The sequence below is a fragment of the Filicampus tigris genome, chromosome 17 (assembly GCF_054856515.1).
Source record: "Filicampus tigris isolate MCC_2025a chromosome 17, RoL_Ftig_1.0, whole genome shotgun sequence".
NCBI lineage: Eukaryota > Metazoa > Chordata > Actinopteri > Syngnathiformes > Syngnathidae > Filicampus > Filicampus tigris.
In genome coordinates, this window is record NC_141233.1 from 17,819,385 (window position 1) to 17,834,131 (window position 14,747).

The 14,747-nt window shown below is 50.9% G+C and overlaps 1 protein-coding gene across 4 annotated transcripts in view; it reads left to right on the forward strand.

Annotated features, from left to right (window-relative positions):
* The window catches only part of sgcd (sarcoglycan, delta (dystrophin-associated glycoprotein)), a 116,557-nt gene that overhangs the window by 46,644 nt on the left and 55,166 nt on the right, over positions 1-14,747 (forward strand). Inside the window, exon 1 of one of the 4 annotated variants that reach the window (XM_086012395.1) lies at positions 2,281-2,356. The exons of the other annotated variants lie outside the window; for them this stretch is intronic. The gene's annotated coding sequence lies outside the window, so the exon portion shown is untranslated. Of the gene's footprint in view, positions 1-2,280; positions 2,357-14,747 lie in introns of those variants that run through there. 4 annotated transcript variants of the gene reach the window in all.

A 14,747-nucleotide genomic window follows, 5' to 3' on the forward strand; every position in this document is an offset into this window, starting at 1 on the left:
TGCAGTTCTTTTGTTTGTTTTGTTGTTTTGTTTTACTGACTACCAATGTCCTAACGTCCTTGCAAATTTACGACAAACCGACGTCGCTCTGGAGCTTCTTTGGCTTTTTGTGTCTTGAAGGCATTGGGTGGTTTACTAGCGTTAGCTGCAAGGCGCTAATCGGGAAGTAGCCTTCTAATGAACAAACGTAAGCACGGGCGAACCCCAAAGTAAAACAAATTCGGCGCTTGGCAAATTTGTCATCAAATGTTTTCATTTGGAGTCGTGATTGAAAAATTGGCCCTTAGCCATATTTAAAAATGCTACAGCACCGTTGCTTTTCATCTGCGCCGGAAGAATTCAAACCCACTCACTTTTGCCGGATTCTTTGACCTTGGTGGAGGTCTGCGCTCTGCTGCCATTCCGCTTTGGATTGCGTTGTGTTCGGACAATTCTCCTCAAATGAGATCAATGAAACGATGAAAATAGCGCTCATGTTTTATGGACTAGGTTTCTTCTAACCTTTTGGTCCAGCTGACTGTGCCATGACGAATTTTTGAAGGTTAATTTGGCCTCCTCAGTGGAGAGCCTGCTGCGTTGTATCCTTTTGCACGACCCTGCTAGAAGAAAAGCAGGGGGTGGAGGTGTGGGGCATCCTCAGTGGGCTGCAAACACCCCCCTCTGCAACTCCTTAACCGCTGACCCCTCCAGCTGTCCGCATTCATCCTTCAACCTCGGGCCAGCGATGACCGAGACCAGAATGCCCACCTTGCGTAGCCCTTTGCAATTCCACCTGGCCGTTTTACCTGAACAAAAGGTGCACCAAAGTAAATGTGATGCTGTACTTGAACCATTTGGAGTATCGGCATAGTTTTGGTCTCTTTTTGAAGACAACGCTTTGAATTTACACAGCAGATCAATTTTTTATTGGGAGCAAATCTAATGGCCTTAAGAAAAAAAAAAGTTATCAGGATTATGCAAAAACAAAACCAGAAAGAAAAGACCATCAATGAATTTCCGGCGTCGTTCCGATCACCTTGCATAAGGGGCCAATTGGGGCAGTGCCCCACCAGAACCAGCACATGGATTTTTTTGTCTGTTTGTTTGTTTCGGGACTAATCAGCCGGCCTTATTCTTTTTTCGGTCCCGACGAGACCCAGCCCAGTTTTTCATTCATAGTTAGTTTGTTACTTAGCCAACAGGATTATGCAAAGAGTCAGACGGCCGTTTTTAGTATCGTTTTGTCAGTAGTCTGCCTCACACTCGGGAGATCTCCGTGTGGAATTTTCATGCGCTCGTCCCGTGACATCCCCAAAACACGCAGGGTCAGCTAATTGAATCGGGCCGGTGCCCCACTTCTGTCGCCGAATAGTCAGCGGTCATGGCGGAAATGGATGAATTTTGATTGCAACATTCCTCTCAGCAATCCACATTCTTAGACTTGCTCACTCCCGTTTTCTTGATTTGCTCCCACTTCCAACCTTTTGCCCTGAAAGAATCCTCCCCGAAAAGTTCAAGTCGTGTTAATTCATTCTGCGTCAAAGCAGATTAGAACCCCTCCCGCAAAAACGACAAAGTGCTTATCAGCTCTTTGTTTATGAAGACTTTGAATGAAGATGGGCGGGCTACCTACTTAGCATTCATAAGGCGCTCGGCTAAGCCAGATAAGTCTTATCAGCCGACCATAGTATAGAATGTAGTCAAACTGCGTCCGCTGACTTCCCGGCAAATATTTTGCATTTTAGATATGAATTATTGCAGACAGGTTTTATCTCCCGCTTCAAAACGACATATTTGAAGCCGCATCCGATATTAATTTATTGAAGCGAGAACAACACTGTCAATTTTGGTAAGGACACGCAAATGGGGCGGCGGCTACAGGGATACGGTGGTTTATATATATATATATATATATATATATATATATATATATATATATATATATATATATATATATATATATATATATATATTCTTTATTCTTTTCTCTCCAAGCGAGTCCCGCCGTAGCCAAATGTCCCCAAATGTGAAAAATGCCTCGAGGTCGCTCCCTCCAGTCGGTGGTCTCGGGCACGCGGGCGCGCTCCCCATCTGCGTTCGTGTCTTCCGACGCGGACTCGTGTTAGCTCTCGCTAAGCCGATTTAACGGCGACGTCAGACGGCTTCCCACTTGTTATTTCTTACTGGCAGGTAGCGCGCATTAACCGGAGGGAGGGGGGCGGGGCGGGGCGGGGGGCCAAGGCTCTTTGCTGTGCTTTTCTGATACAATGAAATGATTTCACCTGCCTGCTGTGCCAAAGGATCAGCCGTGCATCAGCGAGGCACAACGCAGGCGTTTCTCGCGTGCGACCTTCGGTCCGGAGTTGTTTCTCAGCTGGTAAAAATCCGTTTTAGTGATTGATTTGATATGACGGCTGAAAGTCTGGTCCCGGTGCATCGGCGCTCCAAGATTTTGCACTTGGGCCTTGCTTTTACAAACAGCGACTCCAGGCGTTTACCAACAGCAGCCCTCCCGTCTTGACTGCCGAAAACACTTCCCTCCGTGCGTTCCGTTTTGGTTTCGCCGAAGCAAATTTGGGTTCACCCAGTTGTTGATTGGATTTGGGCAGCGAGGCGACAGCTCAGTCGGACGGCTGTCACCTGAGGAAAGTCATAAATGTGCCGCGAGAGCCGAGTTTGCCTTTTTTTTGTCGTGACGTTTCAACTTGATTCCGTCCTAAACCTCGTCGAAAGCTGGAGCCTGGAGTTTGCTTTCCTTTGCTGCTGGATTCCAATCCAGTCCTGCCGCTTTCTCGGCCTGGGACATTGGACCCAACGATGCAAAATGGTCGGAGCTGACGGCACTCTGATGACGGCATCGCCGTTCGCTATACACTGGCACGCATCTGCAGTGTCGACCTTTCGCGCCGCGCGCGTGACAATGACTGAGTGTGGACAGCGCACTCATTTGCGGGCGCCAATGCCCTCTGTCACTGCCTCCCTGTCACTTTGCTTCATTTTTTTGGGGGACGGGTGGGGGAAGCTTCCTCCATCTTGATCTACCGGCAGATGCGCCGCTTCCTCTCGCAAACGAAGATGGGAGCTTTTTTTGCCCTGATTTTTTTCTCCTGTTTACAGGTGGCAAAATTCATCGCTCACTAATGGAACACCTATTTTCATAATCGAGTTATTATTGCACTTAAAATGGGCCAAATGGTCAGATTTCATTCTCTCGAGTAATTATTCTAAAACGATGGTACTTTTTTTCTTGTAATAATAATACAACTTTTTGTGTGTATTATTACAACTTAAGCCTTATATATTTTTTTCTCCCCAAAGTCAAACTTTTTTTTTCGGGTACATGTGCAATGCCATGAGTGTTCCTCATAATGTTGCCACATTAGTCTTCAAAAAGTGACCCCTTTTTCTCATTTGCATTACGTCCCCCCCTTAATTAAAAATATGATATTTTCTTCTTGAAACATGACAATCCCATTTTTTGAAATGCTACTTCATACTTTTAACACCAACATTTTTTTCCTCATAATATTCCACCTTTATTGTCATAAGTCAAACTTTTTCCCATAGGCTAGAAAACAAATCTCATCAAATGTGAGCCTAAAATAATTCTAAAGTCTAAATACATCGCTCTGCAAAAATGACCATGTCATTCTCCTGTCATTGACTTTTTTTTCTTACTGCAACACAACAACTTTATTTGTCAAAATAAGCACTATTGAAGAATGCTATTTTATTCTTGAAGGGTGGCATTTTTTTTTCTTTCTCCTCTCTATTAGTATTTTGTGGCGTTTCGCCTGGCGCGGTCCTCCTGCCGTGCGCCGGCTCCATCTGCCCCTCTCTTCCCACGAGCGCGCGCGCACGCGCGCGCGCGTGCCGGTCGGTCTCGGACGGCGTCAGCTCGGCGTCCGGGCGGGGCCGAGGGCTGCGCGCCCATGGCGGGATGAGTCTGCAGCTGCACTTTTCATTTCAACGCCGTCATCATGCTCTCAACCCCCCAATTGACTTTCAGACGGGATGAAGCGGCGCCCTTGCCGCCGCCACCGCCGCGTGTTTTTATTTGGAGGAAGTCAGACTGGACGTGAGGACGCGCTGATTCTATTAGAGCCTCGCCGTCTCTTATTTCCCAGTAACCTTGGCGCAAGCGTCTGTTGGCTGCCCTTCGCCAAGATCGGGCCTCGAAGCCTGTTCGCCGGATCGGGCAAAAAAAAAAAAAAACCACTCGCGATCGACGACCACTAGCGAGAGGTACAAATATGAAGGACCGTGTAAGAAAATAAGAAAAACAATACCAATGCTCCCTCCCACGTGCTGCAATATTTCAAGGTGTTGACGCACATTGAACCCCCGTAAAGCAACTTATATCAGACGGTATATTTGCATGAAAGTTGAGGTCAAATTCTGGCACCATTTTGGATGGCGAATTGTCAGCGTCGCAGTCTGCTTGCAGCGGGGCCAGCGAGGACATAAGACAGACAGTTTATGTGTTGAGCCACCCGAATGTCCTCATTGGGGTTGCGCTTGTCCGCCAGCTCACTTTGGGCGCGGGGCGCGGCCCACCCCGCACGGGCGCAGCCGGCCTCAAAGGCACAACCTGCGAGGTCGACGCGCTGCCAAAGCCCTTGGAAATCCCGCACGCTTGTCGTTGGGAAAGCATTCAAATTCGGGTCCCGCCGTCGGGCTTTTGACCGCGCTGCATTCCAAGTGGCAAAGCGTGGACATATAGCGCAGCGGCGTGCGGGAGCGCCGCGCGGCACCGCCGGCTCACGTGGCCGGCACGGGCCGTGTGCAAAAAGCTGCCTCTTTGGACCGTTGTTTCAGCCCTCCGGGTGCTTGCGCTGCGTCCGCAGAACAGGAAAGGTCAGGAGCTAGCTATTCTCCAAAGGCGGGAGGTTGCGGTGGCGGGCGTGAGGTTGCGGTGGCGGGCGTGCGTGCGTGCGTGCGGGCGTGCGGGCGGCGTGCAGAGCACTTGATGGCACAGCGGCCACTCGAGCTTGAAATGATGCGGCCGCCCGTGCCACACGGCTCGCCCGCCGTAAATCCTGCTGTGTAAATAAAGATGGGCCTCGCTTCGCCACATCTCGGCTCTCTGTGTAAACAATGCCCCCTCCCGCCCCACCCCCCTCCCTCCCTCCGCCGCCTCACTCTGAGCTCTGAATCTCGCTCTGTCCGTCGTTTCCCATTTGTTCTGCAGCGTGTAACGGAGAACTAAAGATGGACGCCGATCTTCCGTGGAGGGCTCGCGCTACGCGGCTACGTCGACAGCGGATTTCCCTCCGGCTCGCTTGACCGGCTGCCATCGAGGCCATCCATTCATTCCAATCACAAAGCGTCTTTTCGAAGTACAGCTCGGTTCCAAACTGGCATTCAAAATGATGTTGGAAATGTTTGTCTAAAGAAATGGAGGAATTTTCACCCTGCTCCGGATGGGCCTCTGCCTGCCGCCAACAAAATGATCAGGTCAGGATCGGAGGCGGGCGACTCGGTCGGACTGACACAAAAGTGAAAATTTCAGGACGAACCGAAAATGCGCTATGAGCTTTCTTTGACCTTTTCAGTGCCCGACTCTTTCAGGACTCTTTGCGCGACTTTGCCGTTCTCTAGCAAGGAGCCGAAAAGCACAAATGAGCACAAGTCAGCAAATGTCCGCAAATGTGTCCGAGCAAAGCCGAGTGAGGCGATAACGCGCCGCCCGATTGGCCAAGCGGCGGCTTTGGCGTTTTCCGTCTCGGGATCGCCGGGTGAAACGCGGCCGTGTCGAATCGGATCGCGGTCACGTCCGCGCTAACCTTTGTTGGGTGAGCATCAGCTAACAGCATTAGCCTCTTACACGCGGCACTTACTTGGATTGCCGAGGGGCTTGCCGGGGAATTCCGGTTGCCTTTCCTGACGAGTAGCCGATGGAAAGTCCGCTTGAAATGCTTCCTTTCGATATTGCGTTCCTTTATAGCCATTTGCATGTGTGCGCGTGTCCAGTCCCGATGAGATCACGGGAAATATTTTGGGCTTTTTTGAAAGACTCAGTCCTTCAAAGGCGGAGTTAGCACTTTGTAGTTGAATTGCTCCTAATGGCTCCTTACCGATGCAAGTCCACGCCTGTGAGTTGTGGGCCGGCTTGTTGGAGAATCGGCGCCGGTGCACCGGAGGTTAATAACCAAAGGAGCAGCGCTTGCCATTGATGGATTTTCGGGGCCAAGCGGAAATTACAAGCGGGCTGATGTGACGTGACCAGAAGGCCCAAATTAGGATGTGGGAAAAGTGCCGAGCGGAGCGTTGGAGCGTGCGCCGGGATCGCCGGATGATCCAAACACTCACAGTCCCGTTGTCCCGTTGTCCCGCTGTCCCGCTGTCCCGCTGTCCCGCTGACCTTATTCCTCAGCCTTGCCGGTCCCGGTAAACGCTTTAGTCTCAAGTTCAGACGAAGTACGATTGGAAGTACAGAGGCTTGTCTTTTCGAGCTGGAAATTCAGTCCTGGCGTTGAGCAAAATGGGAAGGTCGGTTGGACACTGGGCGCCGGCGTCAACGTCGTACCTAGCTTGAAATCAAAGACGAACGGCGCGTCCGATTCGAAGAAAGATTTGGAATGGCCCAACCGGTTGCGCAAAGTCGACCTGCCAATAATGCAGGAGCCCCATCATTTATTTTTCAATTTTGCTATGTTTATAAACAACGTGCAGTACGTTGTAAATGTTAACATTTACCGTTACGACGTTCACAGTGAAACGTGTCTGCAACGTCTGCAAAGATGTTTTGTTCGGCATTTATCTTGAGGTATGAGATATAATAATCTGCCAAAAAGTTAAGTGACGTCTGCAAAGATGTTTTTTCGGCATTTATCTTGAGGTATGAGATATAATAATCTGCCACGCTTGGAGTCCTCCTCCCCAATTCCTAAAAGCTCCTCGGGCGTGATCTCTTGACCAAATTGCGACTTTTGCGACGTCAGAAGCGGGATCCAAAGCGCGATTGAGGATACGGATTGGAATTGGCCACCAAATCGGTGCCGAGGACACGCCTCCCGCGGCGTCACAAGTGGGACGGACGGACGGACTGACGGCTCGCCTTGGGTTAGATTTTGGACCCGTGAAAGCCGATGACGCTCGTTTTACATGATGCCTCCCCCCCCCCCCCGCCCCCGCCATCTTGGGAGCAGTGGTGGCCATATGTGCAATATCCTTCTCATGTTCCAGACAATCATCTTTATTTCTCTGTGTAATTGCCCCCCCGCAAATGTCAGATGCTCCTGTCAGCTGTGTTTGAGTACGTGGAGGGAAGGCACGGGCCGAAATTGAAAACGTGCGCTTGTAATGCACTGACAATAAAACGGGGGCCGAGGCAGCGCGGGCGGCGACTGAATTTTAATAGAGCAATTACAATGGGATCTCTGGCTGGCAGATGAAAGGGGCCGGCCCGCCGTCGCCACGGCAACAATTAACAGTCACACTTATTAACTGTCTCATAGCGGAGATTGAATCAAGTCGTTTATTCAATGGCACCCAAACAACATCATTCAAGGGGAGCCGCTTCGGTTGGAAACTTGAATGTGCGTTCCTTCACCGTAGCCGACTAGTGAGTTCACTTTGTGCTTCTATGGTTATCATCACCATCAGCATTCATTTTTCACATTCAATCCTTTTGTTGAACTTCAAAGCTGTTAGATGCAAATAGTTGCGTGCTTCGTATCGTTCCGCTATGGATTGAGGGAAGTAAGCCGCGCCCTCTTACACGGCAGAGTCGCAAATTGAAGAGCGGTGAGGTAAAAATAATACCCCCCCAAAAAAATCATAATTTAGAGAACACTTTGAATTGCTCAATGTGTCACTCAAAGTGGCTGTGGAGGAAAACAAAGACCTTTAATTGGCTGACGGGCTGCAAGGCCCGCCTACTCCTGCATTAAGAGCATTAAGATGTCTTAGTCATGTGACATTTTTATTGATTTCATAATTTACAGTTCATTTCGATTTTTTTTTGCCAAGATCATTTAATAGCGTGTCACTCGAAAACAATAGCAAACGCGCGGAGTATAACATGAGAATAAGATAAAGAATTGTGTCAATTTCAAGTCCAAAGGTGACGTGGCCTTTCATTGGTTGGAATCCACGGAGCAGTCATTGAGCAAGTTTGAGCGACGTGGCTTGCCCAAGGTTGCCAATTTTGAGCGGCGTCTCGGTGAGTTGAAGTCGCGCTAATTAGCCACGCGGCCGTGCTAACGGGCAGGCGGCCGGGCGGGCGGCTCCGGTCACGGTGGGCCGGCCGCTCCGGTCGCAAAGCGGCAGAAAGGTGAAGACAAAGTCATTTTGGCGACGGCGCTGAGCGCTCATTTGGAACGGCGAGGCGCTGGGGTAATTTCCATCATTAGCAGGCGCTGCTCTTGCGCTGGCAGGCCGTCGGCCCCTCCTTGCCAGCTGCTCGGCGAGCACCTCGCGGATGAAACAAAGAGGCTCTCAAGTCTCGAGTCGGCATGAAAGGCGCACGGCGGCTTTTATCTGCTGATTACGATTTCATTTGCGATACGTGACTGACTGCGCGTCCTATTAGTGGGCAAATGGCAGACAAATAACAGCGGCGCGACCAAATGCTGCCGTGAAGGTCGTTTTGAGCTGTGCTAAAGGGCACCTTGGTTATGCAAACAACAAAGTAAATGTGACCTGGATGGCAAGCGGGATGCCAGCTGTATTGGGTGGAAAAATGTCGCAAACGAAGCTCAACTCGCAGGGGGGCAAGCGTGAGGCCAAACGTACTTTTGACTTGACCTCCTGTCAAAGTAGTGCTTGTGGCGCCATCTCGGTGCCAAGGAACTGGCTTGAAGTGAGCCGAGGAGCTTTATGGAGTCAGGCTCCTTTGCTAGAAAAGGAGTGCTTTGCCGCCGTTTTGTAGCGTCTTCAGCTAACGAAACGCCGATTCGCTGTATTTGCAGCGGGGCTGCGTCGCCGTCGTCCGCAAAAAAGTGGGAGCACCGCGCCCCAAACAAAGCCCAAACTAGGATTCCAAAGCACTTTCCGATCATTTCAACATTAGCCTCAAAGAGAAACGGCTTACGGATGATTTGCCTTGGGGAAAAAAGGGAATGCGAGGACACTGGCATGTCGGTCGCCACAATCCGTCAACATTTTCCAGCAAATAAGTAATCAATTCAAATTGCAACTTGTTGAATCTGCGAACAGCAAATCTGAAATATGCCAGGGAACGACTGGAGCTTGCGAATGCTAAATGCGCAACGTGTGAGTCGTTGCAAAGCCAGCCGCTCGACCCGGGAAAGTGGCAGGCAGCCGTTTGAGCTAAAAGCTCGCGCACGCTGCACCTAGCCGCCTCATCCGTTAGCATCACGACAACGCGGGTTTTGGCCGTCAAATGATTTCTTTTCTCGCCGTTTCCGCTTGGGCGCGCGAGTTCGAAATACCCCCGACAGCTTTCCCGCCATTGTTATTTTACGGTGCGTCGAGGTGGCCGCTAGTCGTATTTCAGCTCAGCTTGTCGCCTCTGCACGTCTTTTTTTTTTTGGGGGGGGGGGGGGGGGGGGGGGCGTGGGCGTTGTATGTATTTCATTTTATCCTCCCTGCCCCCATTTAGATTGGGAAGCTTTGCCAGACACAGTAAAAACGGTCGCACGCACGCAATCTCACGGGCGCACATATGCTTTTATACACACTGATGGCTTGCTTGGAGATTCACGGCGTGCCGTAAAAAAAAAAAAAAGAAAAAGTAGACGTCGGGCCTTCTGCCTCAACTCTGGAGTGTTCATGAAGTGACACACACACGCACACATAGCGAGGCGCCAACAGACATAAAGTGACCCCTGCGAGGAATTCATTCATTTTTATGCCTCCTCCTCACCGCATGACTGTTTATTTGTTTTTCCGAACCATTAGGTCAGCGGCTTTGCGGGACTCAATACGCTTTTTGTATACACACACACACACACACACACACCACACACACCCCAAAAAAAAGGCGGTCTTTATTTATTTGTTACTGTGTTGAACGTGCGTCACGGCCCGCCAAAAATGGCTTTGAAAGGCTATTAAAAGCAAAGCCGTCCGGCTTGGCAGCAAAGCCTTTCGGAACGTCGGCCCTTGAAAGCCACACGGCGCAGCGTCGTAAAGGGAGTCAACTTGTTTGGCCGCCATGTTGTCATCCCGGGGAGAACGGCTTGCGCTACGGCGCCTCGTTAAAGCCATGATGAACTGCGCAAGTCCTCATTGGCGCCCAGGTCAAATGGGAAGTTGGAATATGAATCAAAACAATAACAGGGTGATTCCAAGCCACTGTGCCCAGGTGGGCATCAAACTTCCCTTAATTGGGGCGAAAATGATTTGTTTGTCGCCATTCACGCGACGTTTTATTTGGGTTCGTCACCTTGGCGATCCACATGCATTCGCGAGATCTTCGCTATTTCATTGGACCGTAATTTCTCCGCAATTTATTTCATGATTACCTTTCTCAATTGGGTTGCGGTCTGGAGACTCAGAACCTTGCGATCATCCGAACGTGTTAAGTGTTTGCGGGCTATCTTGCCTGTCACCTTTTAGCAGAGGCTCGCTTTTGGGAGCGCCCGTTTGATGCCGCGTGTCGTCGAGCGTCCCAGCAATGACAGGCGCGTTCGACCGTCCGCCTGGTCTTCGGCTCGGTTTCGGGGCGTTTGGCTGCTGTTGTCGCGCTGAGCGCCAGTCCGCCCCGCTGCCGCATTTGGAATCCCAAGCGAACGGCAGCTAGCCGGTCGCCAGCTAGCGCAAGAAGCTAACGTGGCGGCGTTTCCTCGCAAATGCTCCACGTTTGCGTGGTTGTCGGAGCAGCTGTCCGACATTTCCCCGCGGCCCCTTCTCCACGTTCTCCGCTTGTAGATTCTTGTCAGCATATTCATAGCTCACGGTCAAACCATCTGTGAAGTCGCCGCGTGCCAGCAGCGCAAAAGATCGCGCCCCGACCCCGGTGCGGGTCGCAAACACCTCCGCAAGGAGGCCGCCTGCCCGCCGTGATCACGTGAGAAGCTCCGATTTGCCTCTTTGCCACCCTCAACTCAAAGGCAGCTCGCTCATGCCCTAGTTTGTATGCGTGCAAAGCCTGCCAAATGTCACAGCTGACTTTTCCGTTGGCCGGGATGAGGAGGATGCACGCCGGACGGCGGCCTTCTGCCGCGCGATCCGTCAGGGCCCGCCTCCCGGGCGCCATGCCGACACATCGGCCCGTGAAAATGAGCCTGCGCGCTTTGATGATGCTCGGCGGCCTGACACAGGCGGCGCTTGAAGTTGATCCATTTTGAACAAGCCGCAAATGTGCTCTTTTAGCCAGCAAAATTGCTTCCGCGGTTTCCGATCCATATTGTGCTTCCGATGCAAATTCATTTTACAAGGAGGAGACCACAATGCGTCCTCTAAAGATCCGTTCGTCCGAGCAACCGACAAGCAAATTCACCGGCCGGTCCCTTGATGATCACGAGACCTACGTTTGAATTTCCACCACCCCCCATCAACTTACCCGTTTGAATGTCACTTCCGACTGGCAACCCGTCTCCCGTGGAAGCGATTGACCGCCCAAAAATGCGAATCCGGAATCCGTCGGCAAGCGGCCATGTCATCTCTTGATCCGGGCTGCCTTGCTTTGCCGGACTGAGGGCTGGCTCGCGGGTGATTGAAAGCACCGCTGGGAGTCCGCCAGTGCAAGAGCGCAACTTATTAGACAAGTTGCAACACTCCCTGTTGCTTTGGAACATCAAATAATGGACCTTTGGAGGAAATAGCTAAAGTGCATGATTTGTTGGAGACGATCTTTCCAGAGTGTGTGTGTGTGTGTGTGTGTGTGTGTGGCGTTTTGGCGTGTCCCCCTGTCAAGAAGAGGCCAGCGCTCGACAAATGAGCGCCAGCTCGCTCGGGGACGCCGGGGACCCTTTGCGGGGCGAGTCGAGCCACAATAAATCTCCAAAATCAATATGACAGGGCCGGCGGTAATCAGCGTCAATGATTTTAAAGCGGAAGAAGTCCCCGGGGGCGGCGCCAGAATGATCAAATCCTCCCAAGCCGGGGAGCGGGGGGGAGGCGGTGGGGGGGGGTGGCCTGGCTGAGGGGGGCGTGGGCCGACGTCCCGAGGATGAAGGACGGCGAGTCGGAGGAGAGCGAGAGAGGAGGATTATTGATGCTTTCCATCCAGAAGGCCTTCAAGCACTTTGCGTGTCTGTTTGGGACTCGCCATCGCTCCCAGTCAGCCTTTTCTGGTCTTCTCACCTTCCAGTAGATTCTTCTTGCTGGTTCTTCTTCTTTTCTTTTGACTTTTGTCACCTTTCGCAGCTCAGCACTTTTTGTTGAGTTTTCAAACATGCGGCAGCGACACAAACATGGATGGTCTTGATTGGGAAAAAAAGCTCAAGTGGGGCACACTTGACGAATAGTTACTCCAACCGGTCCACTTATGAAGAAGTCTGTTGTGATTGTTACGACGACAACAACAACAACAAAAAACAAAAGTTGCATTTTTGGTTGGGCTAAAACAGTCGATTGAAGTTGGACTAACTTTAAATCCACAGTTCCACATTAGGACGTTGTTGGCACCAAAACAATTTGATGTTTGATTGTTTTTCCATTGATTCTAAGGCTGGCGGATTGGAGGACAATGATTCTGTCCACTTATTTCTTTGTCATCAAATGCGGGAAAGAGGGTTCAAATCTTCAAATCAATTGTTGAGTTGCCCAACTTAAAATTGCATCCAGGTTTGTTGCTTTGAAATTTTGAGTTGGCACTTGTATCAAAATACAATAGTTTGTAATGGAATAGAATTAGAAGGCACCGTGATACGCTTGTCATCAAGCTGGCTGCACTTGATCGATTAAAAAAAAAAAGAAAAAAAATCAGCCCGACCCAACTCAAATGTGTTTATGGATGTAGTAATTGGTGTCAAGGAAGTATGGTGCATTGATGCATCTCGACTGAAGGGCGAGTTTAGTTGTCAGCAGACATCACGGCGACTCTTTGAAATCAAATTGAAGAACCTGCATTTGTTGGATATTTACAGCTTGATATTTATATGAATATGTATATTTCATATTTATCTTTCCAGCTATAAAGTAGCATTTCCAAATATTTTGCCTCGGGGCTCTGTGCTTATCCCCTTCCAATGACAGAAATTTGTAATGATTCAAAAGCCAATCTGATGACATTCTTGAGCAATTCGACCTGATTGTGTGGCTCTCTGGATGTTGCTGCACACCTGCTTGGGCTTCCGAATCAGCGACCTTTGCCCCGATACAAAACGGCCCTCTCCTCGGCGCTTTGCTGCCTGTGCGCTTTGCCGCCATATCCTTTGAGTCACCTTGGCGCGCTCCGATCTGCCGCCGGGCCGTCCCGGGCGGCCTCTCGTGCCGGATGCGTCCAAATCCCAGATAACGCTCCCTTCGTTACTCTCGCTCGCACTCTCGCCGCCTCGACTCCGCAGGCATCCATCTTAAATGTTGTTTTTTTGGGGGGTGGCGGCTGGCTGGGCCTTTCTCCAGCTGATAAATGTCGCCCGGATCGGGGGATTAGCCTCTTTTCAAGGCGGATGCAAACCTCCCAAACTCAGAGTTGAGAAGCTTCTTTTTTTCTTTTTTTTTTCTATAACACAGCAAAGCTATCACAGCAGCCTACGCTCACTGAATACACCCCATGACACCTGTTTTACGCCGGGCTATACCTTCCACTCGTCTTGTGTTTAATCCCTGAAAAGCTTGGCATCTTGCGGCACAAAAGAAGCGACCTTCATCCTGGCCATTGAGCCACTTGCGCTCCTTCGCCGCTTCAGTCTGCCCGTGAATCAAATAGATTCCGAGCGCTTTGGGGCAAGCCTTCGCTTGCTGCGAGGCTTCTTTGTTTTTCCACGGGCTTTCACGGGTGCGGCGGCGCTTTTGTGGTGGGTAAGCGATATACAAGAGAGAGAAAAGTACAACACCGTCATGTCGCTGTGCCTTGCATTGTGCGATTCTCATTTCTTATGTCCCTGCGGCTAGAAAGCAAAGCGCGTAGAGTCTCTGTCCCAAAGTGTGAATGGGTTGCGCCATCGCTGCCGACAGCCTCCCAAAACGTCCGCGCCGTCTTCATTGCCGTCTGTTTCCTCGGCTTTGTGGCCGGCAGCTTCTTCTTTGACAATCGCGCCATGTTTTGACGGTGCCATCCAAAATGTCGAGCGTTGCCGGTGGAGAGCATAAGCGTTGCGGTGTTTGCATGAGATCTGGTCCTTTTAGTCTGGATTGCGCAAGAAGGTCTTTTGCCCACAAGGAGCCTTCCTGTACTCGTTTGGACTCCCGTGGGAAGTTTCCAACGTTGTGCGACCTTCCTGCCAATTTCCTGGCTTCCTCTCCTTCTTCTACCCTAGCGATGGGTCCAGATCCTGTGTCCTCCATGGCGGCCATCGATGTGTGAGCCCACCCCCGGTAAACAGACCTTTTTTGGGCCAACGAGTGGGGGAGGGTCCGCCTTGACGTGTTACCTTTTGCCCAGGCCGCGTCCGCGTCCGCCGTGAAAGGTCACGCCGTCCGTGACTGAATTCACAGCGCCGGCGACGTGTGTCGGGAATGGGAATGGCCGCGGGCTGGAGGCGCGCAGGAAGGAAACAAAGACGGATGACTGATGCTGAACATTTGTCGGTTAACCGCATCGATGGCTGTTCAAACAAATGCCGAGAAAATCCGATCATAAGCAGCGCCACTCACCAGTGCGAGCGTGCCATTTTTCTTGTGGTTTTTCTTTTGGCCTTTTCCCGTAAAACGGCAAATCATTTCTGTCGGAGGCGTAAAGGCTGCCATTG